Source organism: Anas acuta, chromosome 4 (genome assembly GCF_963932015.1).
Source record: "Anas acuta chromosome 4, bAnaAcu1.1, whole genome shotgun sequence".
NCBI classification, from domain to species: Eukaryota; Metazoa; Chordata; class Aves; order Anseriformes; family Anatidae; genus Anas; species Anas acuta.
Genome location: NC_088982.1, coordinates 6545136 through 6564403, shown reverse-complemented (window position 1 = coordinate 6564403; position 19268 = coordinate 6545136). Strand labels below are relative to the sequence as shown.

The following is a 19268-nucleotide window of genomic DNA, read 5'->3' as shown; positions in this document are numbered from 1 at the left end:
GCTCCGAGGCCCTTCTGGCAGACTAGAGATTGTCTTTGGACGTGTCACGAAAAGCTTTCAAGACAGACCCCAGAGCCAAACATTTCTGAAGTGACTAGCAGTTTTGGGAAACTCGGCTGTGACGTGCCCAGCTTGAGAAAGAGGAATCTGAATGCTCACCTTGTGAGAAATCAGGCCCCTGTGCAGGGCTGGGAGGAGGTAACTCAAACCCCACATCCAGTAACTCCCCACATACAAAAGCATTGAGTGAATTCTTCTCAAAATTGCCTTGTTTCATCCCAGTGAGACATCCCTGCAAGGAGATTCTCATTTCAACACAAACGCTTTGACCACATCAGTGTTTGAGATTTTTGTTTGCATTTCTGTTACTGAGGTCTGATGCCTTCAGCAAAATTGCTTACCATGGAAAATCAGTAGTTTTGTCACTTATATTATTTACCCTGAGTTTTCTCATGGTGAGAGCTTAGATGTCCTCCTGCTGCTTCAGAAAGACCTGGTGGATCACAGCTAGGGGAGGACACAGTCTGCTTGAATTCAGGTTCATTGGGCAGATCTCAAAGTTGGCTCCACGTGGAAAAAACAATCCTCTTCTCCCCACAGGGCAAAGGAGTTGTCCATTGCAATCAGTGGGGTAAAAATAGCATAACTAGAGGAAAGCCTGTCCCAAAGAATCGGCCTTTTAAGGCTACGTTTTGATTTCATGTACACTAGCTCGGACCTGGAGTATGTTGGAGATAACAGCTCTGCAGCTTCAAATTTGTATTTAAATGTAAAAGCAGATCCTAGCAGTAGGGAAGACAAACTGATAAAGGCAATTATCAGCAAATTAAATGCATTGCAGTGAAGTTAAGTACTTAACTCAGCCAAGAATCCTCTGCTACCATAAGCTCTTCAAGGCTTGTCCAACTCATATATAGGGGTGAGAAAATGCAGCTAAAATATAGGGGACTGAACCTCAGATTTGAAAACAATATTCTTCCTCCAGCTCATCCTTCACTGTCTGCCCCTACCTGATGGAAGGCTAAGTGCCTACAGAAAGTGAAACACTTTGTTAGGGGTGCATCACACCAATGGCTTAAATGCTCACTGACCTTGCAAACAGCATGAACTCCTGAACTGATAGCCCAGCTTTCAGATGAGATGGTGGCAAGGTTCTCCACAAGTCCATGAGTCACTCAGCTGACCTCAAGAGGCCATAGCCCTACCTGTCCTTTCCAATGTATCTCAGCTCTGCCAGGACTTGGCAGGTTTGCTTATAGTTTCTGGCAGAAATTTAGGCACCTGCTGTGTCAGGTGGCAGCTGACATGAGTGCGGAGCACCTCAGCCGAGCCCGTGTGCTGAACTCAGGCACATAATCATCTGGCCACGTCCCCAAGCCCTTTCTGGAATTCAGTCCCTTCGTTTCCCTGAAATGCTGCTCTGAGTTCAGACTTGCAAAGAGACAGAGCTCAGGTTCAGATGATGACAAACCAGGGAGTTCCTGCTGCAGCACCTCTTCTCCAAGCACCTCGGTCCAGAGTTATCTGGCGTGCTGATGTGCAAGATGCACACCTCAGACTCTTTGTGATCTGCACAGCATTGCACAAGCTAATTATATCTGTTTCATGGAAGAGCAGCCCTTCCAGCAGCTCACCCAGACAGGGGTAGCTGCATTTGTCAGTTCAGGGGAAATTTTGATTATTGAGTCCATGTGGATGGACTGGGGCAATAGCGACCCAGCTGCTGCAGTAACCCACAGCTCCAGACTTTGGCTGCATCCCACTTCTACTACAGTCTCAACACTCAGCCTTCTCAGGCCTTTTTTCACCCCCAGACATTGGCAGCAGAGCAATGGAAAACAGAAAATGTTTAACATGTAGGAGTGTTTACTCTTGTCATGACACAATTTGGGATTTTCCATTAAAGCTTGAAAAACAAACCCTAAACATAATTTATTAGGAAAATAGTAGCTATGAGGTAAACTTATGTCAACGAATGCCAAGAGGTCAAACAGACGACACATGATATTTTGGTTGAATATTCTGTGTGTTACTAGAAGCAGTGCGAAAGCTGGCTCATGAAGTATTTGCTGGAGCGTTATGGTGGCTGGGGAATAGGGCAAGTCCAGAAAGTTCCTGACAGCAAAGCCTTATTCTGCTTTGCTGCGACAGAGCCTTTTTCTTCAAGCACTAAACCCAAGTGCTCCAGATGCCAAGGTTGGCACGTAGCAGGGGATGCCAGCATCCCTGTGGCCACAGTGCCCACGGGAGCCGGAGGATGCAGGGCAGGATAGTCAAAATACGTATCGACCTCAACAATCACAAACCTATATGATGCATCTCACCCATTTTTACAAGTTTAACCTCGTTTTTAACTCCATGTACTGTGAGTTTAAGAAGAGTTTTGCATGAGATGAAATTAATGATGAATATCACAAAATTACATCATGACTTTTTTTTGTCAGTGGCTGGAGACTAGGTAAATCCTACATTTTCAGAGCTCCTGCATTCTTGGGTTACAAACTGTCTACCAAAATGCTGACTTTATCCATCTTCAGGATGCCTTGGCACCATCTGAATAGAAATATTGAATACAACATCACAGGTAACAAAAAAATGTTCAACATATTCCAGTAACTCTGAAAAATTAGCATTTATTTTGTGTTGCTTTTCTGGATATTGTTTTGGTGAACTCTAATAACGCTATTTCCATGTGTGCACTTGTGGAAATTATTCACCCTGGTTTGCACTGCAGGACACAGAGTTTGCAGATGGTGAGTTATTCTGCTCTCAGAAAGGTAAAATTTACAGAGGTTGCAGGAGGAGAGTTAGAGGAAGTCAGCAGCCAAGCCAAGCAGGGCAGATTATAATAATCATTAGGACACCTCGAAGAAGTAATGACTTAAGCATTGCATAGATCTATTTTGCAGAGATGCAATACACTCCAAGATGTTTTTTCCTCTCAGAAAATAAGGCGAACACTCCCATAGACATGCTGTTCATACACTAAGGTTTGAAACCCAGTGATTCAGAGGAATTCACATACCACAACGAGGTGTGTTAGTTTTCATGGCTGGGATAACCACACTGTGGTGGGCATATCCCAGTAGGTCAATGGTACACTATGGTGTGGCCCCTTGGAAGATGCTGAGACATAATTCCAAGTTTTGCTGCATATTCCTCATATGAGCACCAAATCCACACAATTTTGGGGACTTAATTTGCAATGATGAAAAAAAATGAAAATAAGTAAGAGCAGAGAATGAGAAAGGTGGAAAAGACAAAATGTTTCAGATAATGGAAAATGCTTCTAGATGTGTCTTTGTGACCTTGGAGGGAGGGTAAAGCCACAAAGTATGTTCCCATGGGCAAAGCCATAGCCAGAAGACCGGGTGTCCAGACCATGGGCCATGTCGTGACAGCTGTCTGTGGGAAACGCTCCAATGTGACAGATAATCCCAACCGCTTTGATGTACCTCACACCCCATTGTGGGTAAGAACAAGAATTTGCCTACAATTGTTGAGATGAAATAAAGACATCCCCGAGCTCACTCTGTGGTGACTAGTTTGTGCAGCCATGCCCTAAATCTTAAATCATGAAGCTCAAATCGCTTTGAAAAATAGGAGTTTGGTTAATATACAGCTAATGCAACAATTTGTGATACTTAAAAATGCCCAGTAAGATTTCAAAACTGAATCCTTTTAGGATCACTGAATCTTTGAGGATCCAAACTCCAAAAGAATCCAAGTGTCCGAGCTGTAAAATTTAGGTCTGCTGAGCCCTTCAGCTATAACCCCAAAGTTTCTCCTAAATATTTTGACTTGTATTGGTCGCTACATTTCCTTTCTTGTCCCTGAAACACATCAGGGACAAACACATCAGGGACAAACAACACTCTCAGGGCGAGCTCCCACTCAGACCAGCTGGGGTGTAAAGGTACAGCCAGCTTCCCCTGATACACCAGTGACTGAAGAAAAACCTTTTACAAGAGGAGGAAAGAGGAGAAATCCTGGGTGTTGGTCATGTTTGACACGTACATAAGTTATAGAGATTGAGGTGTAAGGATGCTTTGGATGGGAAATTAGTAGAGATGCTTTAGCCACTGGGCATCACTGCCCGACGTTTCAGGAGGTAGCAAGATGGCAAACACAGAACTGTATTTAACCTTTTCTTGGGGTTAATTAAGGTGGCTCCCCATGTTTTGACTGGTTCACATCCTTTCTTAACTCATCTGAGAAGCACATAATCCACAGATCATAGATCCAGAGTCCTCTCTAACAGCTAACCCTCTAAGGCAGGTTCTTCAGTGTATGATCTTTTTCAATCAGTTTATAAATTATTTATTCTAGCTCTGAGCCTTTAAACTCTCTTAAAATGCAGTAATTAAACTCAGGGAAAAATCATACTTCTTCCTTGTAAAGAGCTGCATCCACAGCTCTGTTACACCAGAGCATCTTTCTTTGAGATATTAAGGGCTTGGATGAAGCATTCATCAGTAGTGGAATCTGAAACACAGACCTTAGGTACTTGCCAGAAATATTCAATTTTAAGTACAGGGCATTTAGAGCTTTAAAATGTAAATTTTGAACCACTAGATCTGATATGGGACAGTGTGGAGCCATAGGGCTGAGATGAATGGGATGACAGAATCTGATGCAGGGAGTGCAGAGCTTCTAGCAGAGCCCAAACCCTGTCTTGGGCACAGTGGTCAGAGCTGGCCAGTGTGTAGAGGCATTCCTAACACAATCCTAGAGTGGATCCCAACAACAAGACAAGTAGAGGTCAACGCACTTCCCTACCCTGCTGTTCTTTGATGCTAGCCCCCCCTCCATTCACCCACACAACCCCTTGATGTGAATGGGTCAAGACTCACTCTCCATATGGGGCAGTGAGTGCTATTTTTAATTTTTGAAAGTTAAACCAGCTCTGAAGCTGGATTAGTGATGGCAGATCCCCCTAAACTATAGGCACGTAAACTGAGGGTGGACAGCTGCTGCGACGTTCCTGGATGGGAATCTAACCCTTAAACACACTAGATGCACATACATGGCTTCTTGGCTGCCCCATTTATGCCCATCTGTTACGATGGCACAGTGCCTGCTTAGAAGTTGGTCAGATCTTTGCCCTTGGGTAATACACCAGGCAATGATGGATATATAAGGACACCCTGCAGACAGTGGCAAGAGATCTCTTCCCCAGGAAGCGCCTTCTCCTACTCTTGCCTGAACGATGCAGTTTGGTGCAGTGATGCCTCCGTGTGCTCCAGGCACACCTGTTTCATTACTGGTCCAGTAATAAGTAGGCAAGCTGAAGAAAAGAAAAGGAGCTTGTGGACTTCACGGAAAGTTCTGGCTGTCAACAATGAGCCAGGTTGTATTACAGAGCATTCCTGAAATACATGCAGTCACCAATGGGGACATCAACATGACAGTTCCACCCACTGCCACCATGCAAAATGGGCAACAGGACCAGGGGACAAATCATATTTCAAAGGACTGCATACATCTGAGTCCAAGATACCACTTGTACATTTGCCTCAAGAAGAGAGGGACGTAACTCTACCTGGTCTTCAGCAGAGTACATGATGCCCTTTCACAAGGGAGCATGACGATATTAATAACTATGTCAGGTGGAAAGCCAGTGACTTTCTGCTGTTCTTTTAAGAAATGTGCATCTCACTTTGCATCAAGTGGGGAAAATGTCCTTAAAGTCAATATTAAGAATTTTATGGGCTTCTTCTTTCCCCTCAACCCAATGATTTTGACTTGCAGAAGGAAAGACCTTGAGTCTGTAGGACAAGTAATGTTTGGTTTGATACAGAATAGGACCTGCAATGATCTGCCTTTGTATTTGCAATAACACTTAGAGAACTCAGATAAAATTGAAGCCCTAGTCACTCTTCAGGACAGCTTCTTTTCCTGGAATCATAAAATATAAGGTGGATGAAGGCAAAAGAGGAAAATATTATATTATATTATATTATATTATATTATATTATATTATATTATATTATATTATATTATATTATATTATATTATAGATAATATTATATATATTAACTACCAAGGATTTGATAAAATTACTTCTTTGTGTTCACATAGGAAATTTTTCAGAAACTCCCTTTAAATGCCTTGCTCACAGTTTATAAGCTAAGTCGTCCAAAGATAGAATTGCCTCAAGTGCCCTTGCAGCCGTGCAGGTTGGTGACAGTGCCTCTTTTGCTGTCCTTTTCACTAAATATTTTCCAAGGTTCTACTTTCAAGGTTCTACTTCAGGCTGATTTATTAAGACCAGCAAAAGCCTGAGGAAAACAAAACTGCTTTGATACCATCTTAGAAGCTGCTGTCAGGGGAAAGATCCCCCAAGATCTGGGATCCCAACTCAAGAGAGCAGAAGTGCACTTGATTCAGTGCATGGTACCAGTGAAGATGCAACAGTTCTTTCCCCTTTCTTTATTCTCCCTTTTTTTCTTTATAACTCTGCACCTATTTCTATACTGTCCACAAAGCAGTGTGAGCGCTGGTGCCCAAATAAGTGCTGAAGGTCAGTGTGCCAATGCAAGTGCACTCCCAGTCCACCACCTTGTGGACAGGCGGCTGGCAGCCCTTCAGAGACCATTCTCTCATGATGATATATGTGTCCCCAAGGGTAGGTCTCGGAAGGGTATCTGAACCTCTAGATCCCACTGAAATCCTATAGCCTCCTTGTCCCTTGGGCCTCCATATAAACTGGGAATAGCAGGAAATCTCTAGCTTAAGAGGGTGCTATAAGAGAGATACTAATGTAATTACAGCCGTTTACTCATTTCAGGTGGACAGATTTCATGTATTACCCGTGATGGCCCTTCTTATTGTCCAAACCAGCCTTCAGTATACATATGTTTTGCTGCAACACGCTGGCTCATATCCCATCTGTAACAGAGGGCCTTCCACTGACTGATACTTAGAGTGTGCTTTGCGACTTTCTGGTGAAACCTCTACATTCAGACCCCGGGTTAAGATAATGTTTTAACCAAAGAGAAAGTCCACACTTCTTGCACTACCAGCAGTGAGAAGCACTCGGTGTGAATGTCCATCTTTTTGGGAGTGACCTGGTGCTGGGTGCTGGCCCACTGATCTCGGAGTCTGGCCCAGCCCCAGCAGCCAGGAGTGGACAATGTATGCAGTTTCTGACCGTAAGCCATTCCTCTCACTCTAATTAAGTCTGACAAGCCCAGTTTCTACTTTCACATTGAGCTCACATGCTCCCATAAGAGAAAATTTTATTCCAGCTGCCATTGTATAATCAGAAGCATTATAATTTTTATTCTTTCTTGCCAGACGGTGTTTTTTTCTCTAATTGGATCCATAAGAATGCCCTTACTTCTGAGATGAGACAGACTTTTGCCAAGACTAGTATCTGCAGAGAGGAGTTAACCTCATTTATACCTTACCAAGTCATGTTTTTAATCCAGCCAAAGGATTTTATCACTATGTTACTTGGATGATTGATATGGAGTAGAAGCAACACAAATAACCTGGTAAGTCTAAGATCTTAGATCTTCCTTCAACCTTGTGTCTGCTGGCTGCATTTTTCATGATACCCACCCTCAGAGATGACCTACAAACACCAGTAGATGTGCACCTTGCTGGAGAAACAGCTAGAGACATGCATTTTGTACATAGTCTGACAGAATGAATGTTAAATTTTAGCTGGGGTTAGACCGGATACTTAGGTACCCAGAAAACCACCCCTAACATTGGCAAAACATGTTTTCAGTTGTTGAAATGCTGCCAGGTTGTTCACAATAGACTCATCCCAGCTCTTTGGTCTTCCAGTGTCCTTAGGCACAATAAATATTCATGCCGAGGACCCATCCTTGCCTGTGATAGCACCTCTCCATCTGCCTGGATCACTGTGAAACTCATATTGTGAGGTGAACTGTCTCGTTCACATTGCATGTCCAAACACCTGAAGGTCCAAGTGCCAATGCAAGTCATGTCCCTGGAGAATTCAGACACAGACAGCAGCCAAGCCAGGGCTGGAAGATCTCAGTTTTACACCCAGTTCCAATGGGATTTAGTTATGCATCCTATTCATTTTTTGTGGAGCAAGATCCAGAGCACAGATACTTCTTTTTTTCAAAAGTAAACGCCTCCTGCTCATTAAATTATATTTCTGTTGGCAACTGAGGGCCTTTGACCTCTGTGAGCAGCATGTTCTTTCCAGCAGTAAGTTTATATGTAGACTGGCCAGTTCATTACCACACAGAGGATCACTTCTTTGTTAAGAATAGACAGTGCCTGAGCATGGCTAAAAACGAAAGCAGAAAGGCAACTTGCCCTTTGCAGGCAGGAAGTCATGGAAGTGGGCTTCAGCTCTGAGTGAAATCACTGAGCTGCTGCTCCTGAAAATTGCGTGAACCAGAAAAGGCACGATACAAAGCTGCAATGTGATGCTGCCAGGTAAGTGCTGGGGCTGGAATCACTCCTGAACCAAAGCCTCACAGAAACAAAGTCTAAGGTCTGCTAAAGCTGTATGAATCCTTTTTAAAAAAATAAAATAAAATAATAATAATAATAAAAAAATACCAAAAAGTTTGGTAAAGCAAAGCTTGGTGAACTAGCATAGGTTTGAGAAACTCTATCTTATAGAACCCTTTAATGTAACTACCCCAAACCTTCAGGCAGGGTCTAGGAATGATGCAGAAGGAAAGAGGAGTAAGCACAGGGATATGTCCAGGATGTCTGCCTTACACAATACCTTCCAAAAGAAAGGCCAAGATTTCTAACTTCTTGGATGTACTCACCCAAAAACTTGCCAAAGCTTTTCATTCTCTGTGCTGCTAACAGGAATAAGGTAATGGTAACGGGAGGTGAAATTCAATTAGGTGGAACAAAAGGAACCTTTTATGGATTTTCCATCATAAATCCTTTACACTGATTTTTTTTTTTTGGGTGGGGGGAGATGGGGAGAAACATACTGTTTAAAGAAATGAGGCATAACATATAAACCAGTATTGGTGATTAAATAAACATAAATCAGTACTTAGTGAAAAGTTGGTGCAAATGCAATCACAGCACACTATGTCATTGTCCTTTTGCCAGGAAGACTGCTTAAAAATAATGGCTAAAAAACTACTCTTATTTAGGCATCATCTAGGCACGGATGCCAAATGGCATCTGGGATTTTAAATCACAGTCTGTATGTAATCCATTAAGTTCAGTGAATCTCAAGCCAGGGACCACTTCCATTCTTTAGACCCTCTGAACTTAAAATTTGTGCTGACTTACATCATACCTGTCCCAGTATGGTGAGGCATAAAGGCATAAATCTGGCATAAATCTGTGTATTTGTCCACTGATACTGAGAGGATTGATTTAGGTTCTACTTACAGCGGGAGGCCCAAGACAGCTGTGTAGCATAGCCAAAGGCAGTGTGGGATGTGTAGAGGCTTTGGGGCTGCTGGTATTAGACAGCTTTCTGCTCTCCCCTTCAATAGGCCCTTCATGGGATTAAGAAGATAAAACTATTAACTCCCAAATCCTACAATCCAGTTTTATGTTCCTCCAGAGGCAATTACTCTCCTCAAGAAATCTTTGTTAAAGTCACAGAATCCATGCCATCTTCTAGTGCCCTCATGGCCTTTGGGGCCAAGAGTTTCCAATCCACTAACAGTCAAAAAAATTGTTCACTACTCAGCACCTTTTGCACCACATGGTCTGCCCAGTCCCCTGGCACTGATCAGCCGTATGAACACTGGATCTGTTTCTTCAGATGATGGATCAGCCACAGCCATGGCTCTTAACAACTCTGCAGAAGTGGTGAGGGAGGTGGTAAAGGTAATGGAGGCATCAGCAATGGTGAAGGTGCCAGTGCCAGCTCCATCACCACTATCTGCTCCTCTGCAAGCCTTGAAGGGTCAGGTAGAACTAGAGCTACCAGTAATCCCTCAGTGTCATTGGCACCTATCAAAACATTCAACAGCTTCAGCAGGAAACAAGAAGACATTTGGAGCTCAGTGAGGAAAAGCCCTGGTGAGTTTTTAATAATTCAAACTGGATCGTTTGGTGGAGGCAAGTCTTAATGCCAGACACAGATCGCATGCATACATAATTCACCACTACATGGCACTTCAGGCCAGCAAGGACCATTCTGAGCAAGAGGAAATGGCTGGTGCTCTCAGCCCTCCAGCCACCCATGGCTGGTGGCTATAACATTATATATATATTACAATATATAACCATATAACAATATATATTTTTGCTATAACAACTTAAAATAGGGCATCCCAAAGCCAGAAGGACTCACTTCAGTTAACTCTGGTGTTCCATAAAAGATGCGTCTTGGATGGAAGCACCAAGGTGCATACTAGTCCTTGGATGTAATAGCATCAGATTTTCCCTCTTGAAGATCCATTTTGCTGGAGATAGCCCATAGTTCTTATCTGCTAACCTTCAGATCCAAGACCCAAGTCAAAAATCTCTGTGCTTGAAGTGGTACAAAACCTCCATAGAGTCACTGCTACTGGGCCTGTGAAGATGTCTACCATGAAGGCCAGTGCCTTGAGGATGCAGAGGAGGAAAAGCTCTCTATAATCTGCATGACAACCCCTATCTCCTTGAAGAGAAAAAAGAATAGGTCCCACACTGATTGTGTAGCTTCAATTTCTGTTCCCTGATATAACTAGTATCGCAAAGTCTGTCTTCTTGTAGGGTCAAAATCGCTTAGGCAGAGCAGTCTTTGTACATAGAAATAACGCTTGTGTTTTATTACAGAAAATCAAACCCATGGCCACCAAAAGAAGGGAACCACATATTTTGCCGGTCCCCTGGGAGCCCACACCAGCCCAGGCCTTGGATGGAGAGGATGTGGGCACACCAGTCGCCCATCATCAGGCAGCATTTACTGGTCCTGCCCACAGACACAGACATGTTGGTCACACATACGCAAGAACTCAGAGAATAGCCCATGTCAGAAGTATACAATTTAAAACCCAGACAGTTACATTCTTGGAAACATTCATCCCCAAGTCAAACCGAGAAAAAAAATATATATTCAAAATACCAACAATACCAACAATAGGCACATCACTCTCCTATAGCTCCAGGGTTGCAGCATGGCAAAACACAGAAGAAGGCATAGGAAGGGCAGGATCCACAACTGCAGCCCTAAAAGATACTCTGTGGGTAGCTTGAGGGTCCTTGGGTTGAAGCAGGAGAAGCTACACACCTGCAACCAGAATGGTCCTAAGCCACCAACACATCAGACAAAAAGCTGCAAGGCTGATTTTGTACAAGACACTGTCTTGCTCTGAGTGAAGTCAGTGCCAAGGCTTCTCCTTACTCTGGCTGGATTAAAGGTTCATGCAGACCTAAGTTCAGTCTTGCATCAGTGTGCCTACGGTGTTCAGTTGTCTACACAGGAGCACACCAATGTTGGTGCACTGGTAGCACAGTGAGCCCATAACATGGTTTTGTGTCTGTGCATTCATGTATTCACAGATTTTACATGTGTAAATAACATGTTTTTAAACATGATGATGGAAGCAAGTTATGCATCTTTAAGAAGGTAGGGACTTCCTATGGGGAAATGATATTTCTTCATCTTTGGGAAGTGTGAACAAAAGAGTGGTAGTTTTAATTAATGTTCTCTTTTTTTTTGCAAGGGTCATTATTTGCAATTTCAAGAATAGAGATCTTCAAAAACATCAGATTCAACCTGTTATTTAATCTGGCCTTTCTTTGAATCTCTCCTTTCTTTGTAGACATGTCCACTAGTCCTTAACCTGATTTATGTGATTGGTCAATTGTGAGTTAATGAAGGGGATAAAATGTTTTCTGGAATGCTGGGATAATCGACAAATAGCAATGACCAGTAACTGGACCACGGCCAAGACAGGAACTTAATCCCCTGAAGTCCAAGGGTATTGTGAAGTTGCACTGAAGTGGGAACTGAAAGAAACCAGTTACATCATTCCGTTTGTTTCCTTAGATTGGGACAAATGCACTCACTCCAGTAAGCGTATTTGAAGACTAATTATACAAGGAGAAAACAAGATAGGATGGAATTTCTCTACTTTGGGGCATATGTGATTTCAAGTGCGGTTTAAGGGTTTAATCCTCTTCTTTTCTAGCAATTTTTTACTGTTTGATGCAGTCAGTGTGTGTTATTTCTTCCAGAGGTCACACACTCTCGCCCCCTACCTCTGCTTTCCTTAATGATGTGGAGCAGCTCTCTAGCCCTCTGTCAAACATTTTGCCTGAATTCTCAGTGGCAACACAAGAGCTGAATGGTTCAGCTGCAAGGATTAAAGAGGTGGGTTTAAAATGTATGTATGTCCTTCAAGTGTAAAATTTAAATGAGAAAACAGAGACACTCTCTTGCTCTGCTTTGGGTTTCTTGTAAAGGTCAGAATTCATCACTGCTGGAGTCCCACTGGAGTTAAGCAGTTTTGTCAAGGAAGAACTTGGGGCTATTCAGTGTAGCCAAGGCTTCTCTGCCTGGATCCTTCTGGTTTCAAACACACACCTCAAGAGATGTGGTAGGAGATGACGGGGACAGAGGATTTTCAGGTTGCTGGTACACAATCATTGAATATAAAAATTAAAACTATTCACAGGAGGTCTTGGTCAATGCTCATGATTTCAGCATCTAGACAGGGACAGAAGTACAGCACCTGTGAGACTGCCAAGAAATGAGCTATCACACCTTTGGTGGAGGGAAAAAGGTGGGCTATGGGCAATACACCAGTGATAGGGAGAGGACTAGGGCATTCTTAAATATCCCCTCTGACTGTGGTAGGTACCACCAGCACCAAGATGTTTCCCAGCAGTAGAGGAATGACAACCTAATTTGCCTCATGCCTCCAATTTTGGTGAGCTAGGCTTGATTCCCAACGTGCTACATGATATATGCGAGTACAAAGAGGTTCACCAGCTCAGTCCTTGTCCTAAGGCTTTGCAACGTATCTCTCAGACAGGCATTTTTGGTGATACTGCAGGATGCCCTGTCCCCTAATCAACACATAGATTCTTAGTAATGTTTTATTCCTCACATACACATCTTCTTCCCAGATCTTAAACATTGCTGAAATGAAAGCAAAACAAAACAAAAAATCAAACAAACTGAAGTGCCAGAGCTTCTCTTCATGGACTTCCAATATAACACCCTCCCATGTATATTTGTGCTGCTTAGACTCACTCTTCCTTCAATTAGTGGTTAATCTTTTTACCATTTAAAGGATATTTTTCCACCAAGAGGCCCCAGAGAGACAATGTTGCACATGCAGGTGGACTGTGAATTCACCAGGGAGAGGGTTGAGGTTTATTTGCCTCATTTGCACCTCAGACAGTGGGGTCCTGATTTCACTGCTATGCCTAGTTTGTGTAATTGATGGGCAAATAATTGAGCAGCTTAAAATGGCTGAGAAGGCCCAGGAGAAGGTTCAAATGGAGCCTTTGCTTTTCTTACAAGAACTGTTGGGATCTGTAATGATGTGAGTTTTGAAGGGAGCAAAAGATGGTGTTTGCAGTAATGAGATTTCCAGGCCTAGAGGCCCACAGGGAATAATGAAGAAGAGAATGAAGTGAGACATGAAGAGTGAGGAGAGATTAATTAGTCACAAGAAACATCCTCTTGGTGCTCTGTACTAAGACAAAAAACTTTCTGATTCATGAGAACTGTGTTAATAGCCCACGGAGACTCACTAGACAGGCCAGAGCTGGGATCTCCACTAGAGAGTAGGCCCAGCTCTGGTGGGGTCCTGCTGCTCCTTGGCTGTTCAGACAGTGACCCGAATTCACAAACTCCCTCACTGCCTGGCCTCATCTCTGACAGAGTCACATTCCTCTCCCACCTCCACCTGGCTCCCCCACTTTATACCACTAGGCCTGCTCCATGCATTGCTTCTACAACTTCACCTCTTCATTAACATTTTAGCAAGCTAATTGGTGTCCTCCTGTGAACTGGCTGGGTAATGGTGTTGGCCAGGCAGCTGCATCTCTCTCGTGTACAGGAATTTGTTGATTAAAACAATTAGCTCATCCAGTTTGACCTTATCAGCTGAAGCTTCCTTTGCTGCTGATGAGCACCACATGTCAGTAGGCCTGGAGCTCTTCACAGCAACATGGAGATCATCAGCAAAACGAGGGGCTGGGTGAGCAGATGGGCTCTGGTGGTACAAATTCCTTCCTGCCAAGAGCTCAGGACAGAGATGTAGAGGGAAAAAAAGTAATCAGCAGCACAGGAAACATTGCTGGGTCCTGTTTATGACAAAATTCAACAATAAGTGGCTTTGGATGACAAGGTTGTTCCAGAGAAAGACTGAAAAGATGATGCTGGCATTGGGAAGTCTGGGAACTTAAGGGAGAAGAACCGATATTTAGCTATAATTTGCTTGTGGCAACCAACTAACCAGCCAAAAAAACTTACGAGACATTTCCACAGTAATTCTTATGAAGTTGTTTTCATGAGGTTCGTGTTTGGTGTAGTATGGGTATCTACCAATACATTGCATACATTCAGGAGAGCAGTGATTGCTCTGTTTCAGAGGTTTCAGATGAAGCTTTTGTTATTACTCACCTTTTCAACCCTGTGAACAAAAACAGATCTGATTAGGTTACAGCCCAAGGTGCTGAACCTCATCTCCACACCTGTCAAGCAAAGAAAAGACTTGGAGGAAAGGTCTAGAATGGCGTTATTATTCATTTCCCCCAGTCTTTAATTGCCATATTCAAGTGTGGATGTTAATTTGAACCGGGTTTAAGTCAGGATGACAACTTATTTTAAGGACAATGAAATACAGCAGTCCCTCGACTAGTATCCACAATAGGTCAGCTCAAGGCCTGATTCACCTCTCTCAGGTTTCTTAAAACCCTCCCATTTGAAACCTTCCTGCACAGTCCATTGCAGTGCTTACTTACCCAATGAGTTAGAATGCTTTCCTTGGTGTTCAGCAAGTCCAATTCTTTTATTTGACGATGATTTTTCACCTTTCTCTCCTGCAGTTTGAATCTTGTGTGTCTGGAGTACCCAATGTTTCTGCTGTAGTGCCTGGAGCTGGACAAAGCAGTCCACATGGCTTGGATATGCCTCTCTCAATTAAAACCATAAACTAGAACTGCCAAGTGCTGACTTCAGTACCATGTCTATTAATAGTGACTGTTATCAGGGAAATGGGAAGAATGGCAGACAGAGGGGGGAAAAACAGTATTGAATTAGACATTTATCTGAAAATATGCTTCAACTTAACCACAAAATATAGTCCGATAACCTACAGAGTTATGGTTATGTGGGTGATAAGCCTCCCCTTAATTTTTGCACAGGAAACTGTGTTTCAGATTAACTTTTCAGAAGGGATAACAGAAGTGATTTACTCCTGCAAGCACAAAACCCCATGCTGGTGTGTTTATGCATTGCCATGGGCAAAGCGCCTTCTAGGCACTGAAGATTGATCCCTTCTCCAAGCATTGTGCAAATCAAAGGCTGTTTTTGTTGCCTGCTGGAGTATAGCAGCTCTGATTATTAAATTTGTAACAAAATCTCAGGTAACATAAATATTTGGATACAACAATCCAGAGGGATTAAACAAATACAGAGCCAAACTCTTGCAGGATTTCCCGTGTTGTTATTCAACCTGCACATTTTAGAGATAGGAAAACCAAACTGTGCAGGGCTGTGAATGTTCCCAAAGACTAAATACCCATACATATGGGACTAGATTCACAGGAAGGATTTAAGGATCAGTATTAGACTCTGTTCCTAAATCCTAATTAGTCAATTCCTAAAGATGATAGTTCGCAGAACCCAGCACTCTGAGTAAGGCTCTGCCTTGTACCAGTCTCTCTATAAGAAAAAATAAAAGAAAAAAAATGCTGAGTGGCAGAAATTTCATGTGGGATTAACAACTGGAGATATTTTTCTTAAATCTAAGGACTAAGTCAGGCCAGCCATTCCTCTCCCTTCCCTCAGAAACTCTAGAGATGGGGTATCCTTTGCAGAGCTCTTCTGCCCCAAATATTATCCTACACATCTTTGACAGGAGAGACCCAGCGCTTCCTGCACTGGGAACTATCTGGGGACTATTTTATAAGTTGGGTCATTGGTCTTTTAAGTGTAAAGGGTTTTTATGCAGAAGGGATGGGGCTTTGCTGTTGTGGGGACAGTGCAAGGAGAGGGGACAGGCTTTCTGCAGTAGCCCGTGGGGCTCCGGCATGATTTTCCTTTCCATGGTCTGAAGAAAACCTAAAGGTCAGTTCAGAGTGGGAAGAGACAGCTTGATGTGGTGAGCCACTGGGCTTGTAAACAATGAACCCTATTTTGGATGGAACAGCTTCAGTTCCAGCTCTAGAAACATGCTAGCACCAGGGGACAACCCAAGTTATAATTGAATCTCTTTGTGTTATTGCTCCTTTGGCCTTCCTAAGCTGAGGCAAGCTACATTTGATTTCTTTGGCATCATCTAGCATGTGTACTGCCAGCATGTTGCCCTCAGTGCCTTATGTAAGCCCAACTGGCCACTTCAGTGACCTCTTGTTCCTTCTATACGTGGAACATATTTCGATGATTTTATAACTCCTTAAATAAGGTTTCTTTTATTCTCATCTGAATGCCCCATTAACTTGGTTTTGGGTCCTGTCCCAGTCTCCAGAATACCTGATGCTTTATAGTTTGTATATACCAGACTGCTTGCTGCTCCAGGCTGTGACAGAAGGTGTCTGGTTCATACAGTTCTCCCTTTAGATGTCAGATTGCTTAATCCATTTTCCCATCATCACTTTAAAAAATAAGTAAATGAACGCGGGAAAAAAAAGCACAAGCAGCTTTCCTTCTACATTCTCACTGCAAAAGCTGCCCGTTAACTCATTTGTATTTTCTTTTTGGCTAGCGAAAGCAAAAAGTTCCCCTTGCTGTTCAGTTCAGCTTGTCCAGCCCAGGTAAATGGACAGATTTTGCAACAAGAAAGCTCAGCATGGGTCGTTTCAGCACACATTTAAGGGGCTGATGAGTGAGGCACAGGACTATCGAGATGAGGATCTTTCAAGCAGAGCAGGAAACTGGCACAAGAAACGCCACATTTCCCAGAAACTGATTTGTCAGGAGGCAGCCTGCTTGCAGGAACACTGGAGAGGGAATAATCTCCAGATCTAACATTTAAAAAAATACTCTTCAATTTGCCATAATCTGCTCTCTCTCTCTTGTATTTTTTATTATTTTTTTCAGATGAATAATTTATTTTTATTCTAAAGCACCTTTGGTTTGAAATTTCAGTGCACTAAATGTTGCAAAAGTTTTTTGTTATCATTAGATATCAGAACTGGAACAAATTGCTCCCATATGCTTCAGATTAAAGATTTCACTTGAATCAATCTGAAATTGGAGGGGGGGAGCATGGTGTGTAGAGTTTTACTTGTTGTATTTATTACAGGAAGGGAAGAAAAGAAAAAGCCCTGAAACGTCTCACAGGATGGGGAATGAGTTTTCTACTCACTTGTGGAAGCCAACTCCTCCAGGCAGAACCGCTCTCACAACAGCCCAGCCCTGGTGAAGGTTTCTTACATCAACAGATGGAGAGAAAATGCTCCTGTCTCAAATACACACTGGCCATGGAGGGTATAATGAAAGATCGAGGCAGATTAGGCCAAAGGTGTCGATGCTTTCTCTCATTCTCAACTCAGCTTCCTCCTCTTCCTCAGTATTAACCTGTTTCATTGTACATCTCCCGCTTAGTATTAAGCGAGCAAGCTGTGCATTTGTATTAAATGATGGCAATTGACCCCAAACTTCCCCTGCTTTTTAAACTCTTGTGGTTGCTTTTGACTTCTCTGTCCCTCCCATTTATTCCTTGAACTTCACCCTTGAAAAGGCCTCTCAAATCCTGAAACAGCCCCTTGTGTCTCCCTTGCCTGCAGATTTTCCAGCTGAAGCATCCCAGACTACAGCGCACTGGCTATCTTTTCAAAAAGCCTTCCAGCAGGAAGCTTCAAGTGTTTCCCCCTGCTCTCCCTCCTCTTCTACTCACCCCATTTTTTTATTATTATTTTTTATTTTTCTTTACAGTTTGAACTCTGGGATGTATCATCTCTGCAGCCAGTAAATTATCCAGGATTTCAGTACATATGCATTCAGCAGCATGCGGGTTCCTATCAATTTATTTGCTGTGCTCTACAGCCTTTCTCCTCCACAGCAGTTGGGGAAAAAAACAGAGCTTTCAGCAGCAAAATAAATAAATAAATAAATTAACAGAAACAAGATGAGGATCCCCAGCTCCCTCACTGGTTTTCTTCTCCTGCAGTGACGGGAAATGCTGGTGGGAGCCCTGTGTATGGCAGAACCATGCTGCAAACAGTACTGGGGATGAGTGAACTGTGAAAGGTTTGGGAGCAGGTCAGAGAAGCCTCTGAAAATCTGGCTGGATTTATGAAGGTTATTATTATTATTATTTTTATATATATATATCATGTGGAAAGATCTCAGTGCCCCCCTGCACCGGTGGGAAGAGCTGGTGATGGGGTCATGGAAAGGCTGGGGAGGGGAATTGGCATGCTGCGTTTTGTGAAGTCTTCAGATGGGAGCTTCACCCAAGGCATCCCATTGGGGCTGCATTAGACAGAAATATGTTAGCTAACCTCAAATCACTAAATGTGGAGCCTAGATGGACCAGGATGTCGGGACACTGCTTGATTTGGAGGTTCCTCCTTCATGGGGCATGAGAGATGGCAACACAGGGCTGGTTTGGACCAGAAACAAAGGACAGTGTGGGATGGCGAGGACCACATACCTTAACATAATCTCCCAGGTAAGTGTAACACCAGAGTTTTCACAGGATGTCTCCATTTAGAAAGAAGAAAAGTAGGGAATTGTAATCAATCTATCCCTACATGGGATATCCCTACTGATGTTCTGAAGTTTAAAATAATAACCTGTAATCCCAAGTGAGGAAGAAATTACAGTAGGTGTGCTACTGCCTGAATGAAGGTATTTTCTTGCCAAAAAAAATGAGTGGTGAAGTAGATGTAAACTTTTTAAGAAATCCCCAGCAGATGCCCCATACGTTTTTGAGTGTTATTTAATTATCTGATGGGATCTGTATTGCTATGGGAACCTGATGAACTTGGAGAGGCACAGCAAAATGAGGCCCTTCCATTTGAGACTGCGATGTCTTTGGTACCAAGCACTTTGCAATGTATTGTAATTATTTAAATGCCGATATCATGCCAAGACATGACAAATCACGCTTTTCTCATATTAACAGAGAGGGCTGGAACATGTGAATATATGTACAGGAGTCTGTAATGAAACTGCCATT

At 43.0% G+C, this 19268-nt stretch overlaps 1 long non-coding RNA gene across 1 annotated transcript; it reads right to left on the bottom strand.

Annotated features, from left to right (window-relative positions):
- Positions 1 to 11642: 11642 nt before the first annotated feature.
- LOC137855481 (uncharacterized) lies at positions 11643 to 13556 on the bottom strand. Its single transcript, XR_011095750.1, has 3 exons — positions 13194 to 13556; positions 13021 to 13048; positions 11643 to 12613 (listed from the first exon to the last, which is right to left on the bottom strand). It is a non-coding gene; the product is annotated as an uncharacterized lncRNA (long non-coding RNA).
- Between the last annotated feature and the right edge of the window lie 5712 nt (positions 13557 to 19268).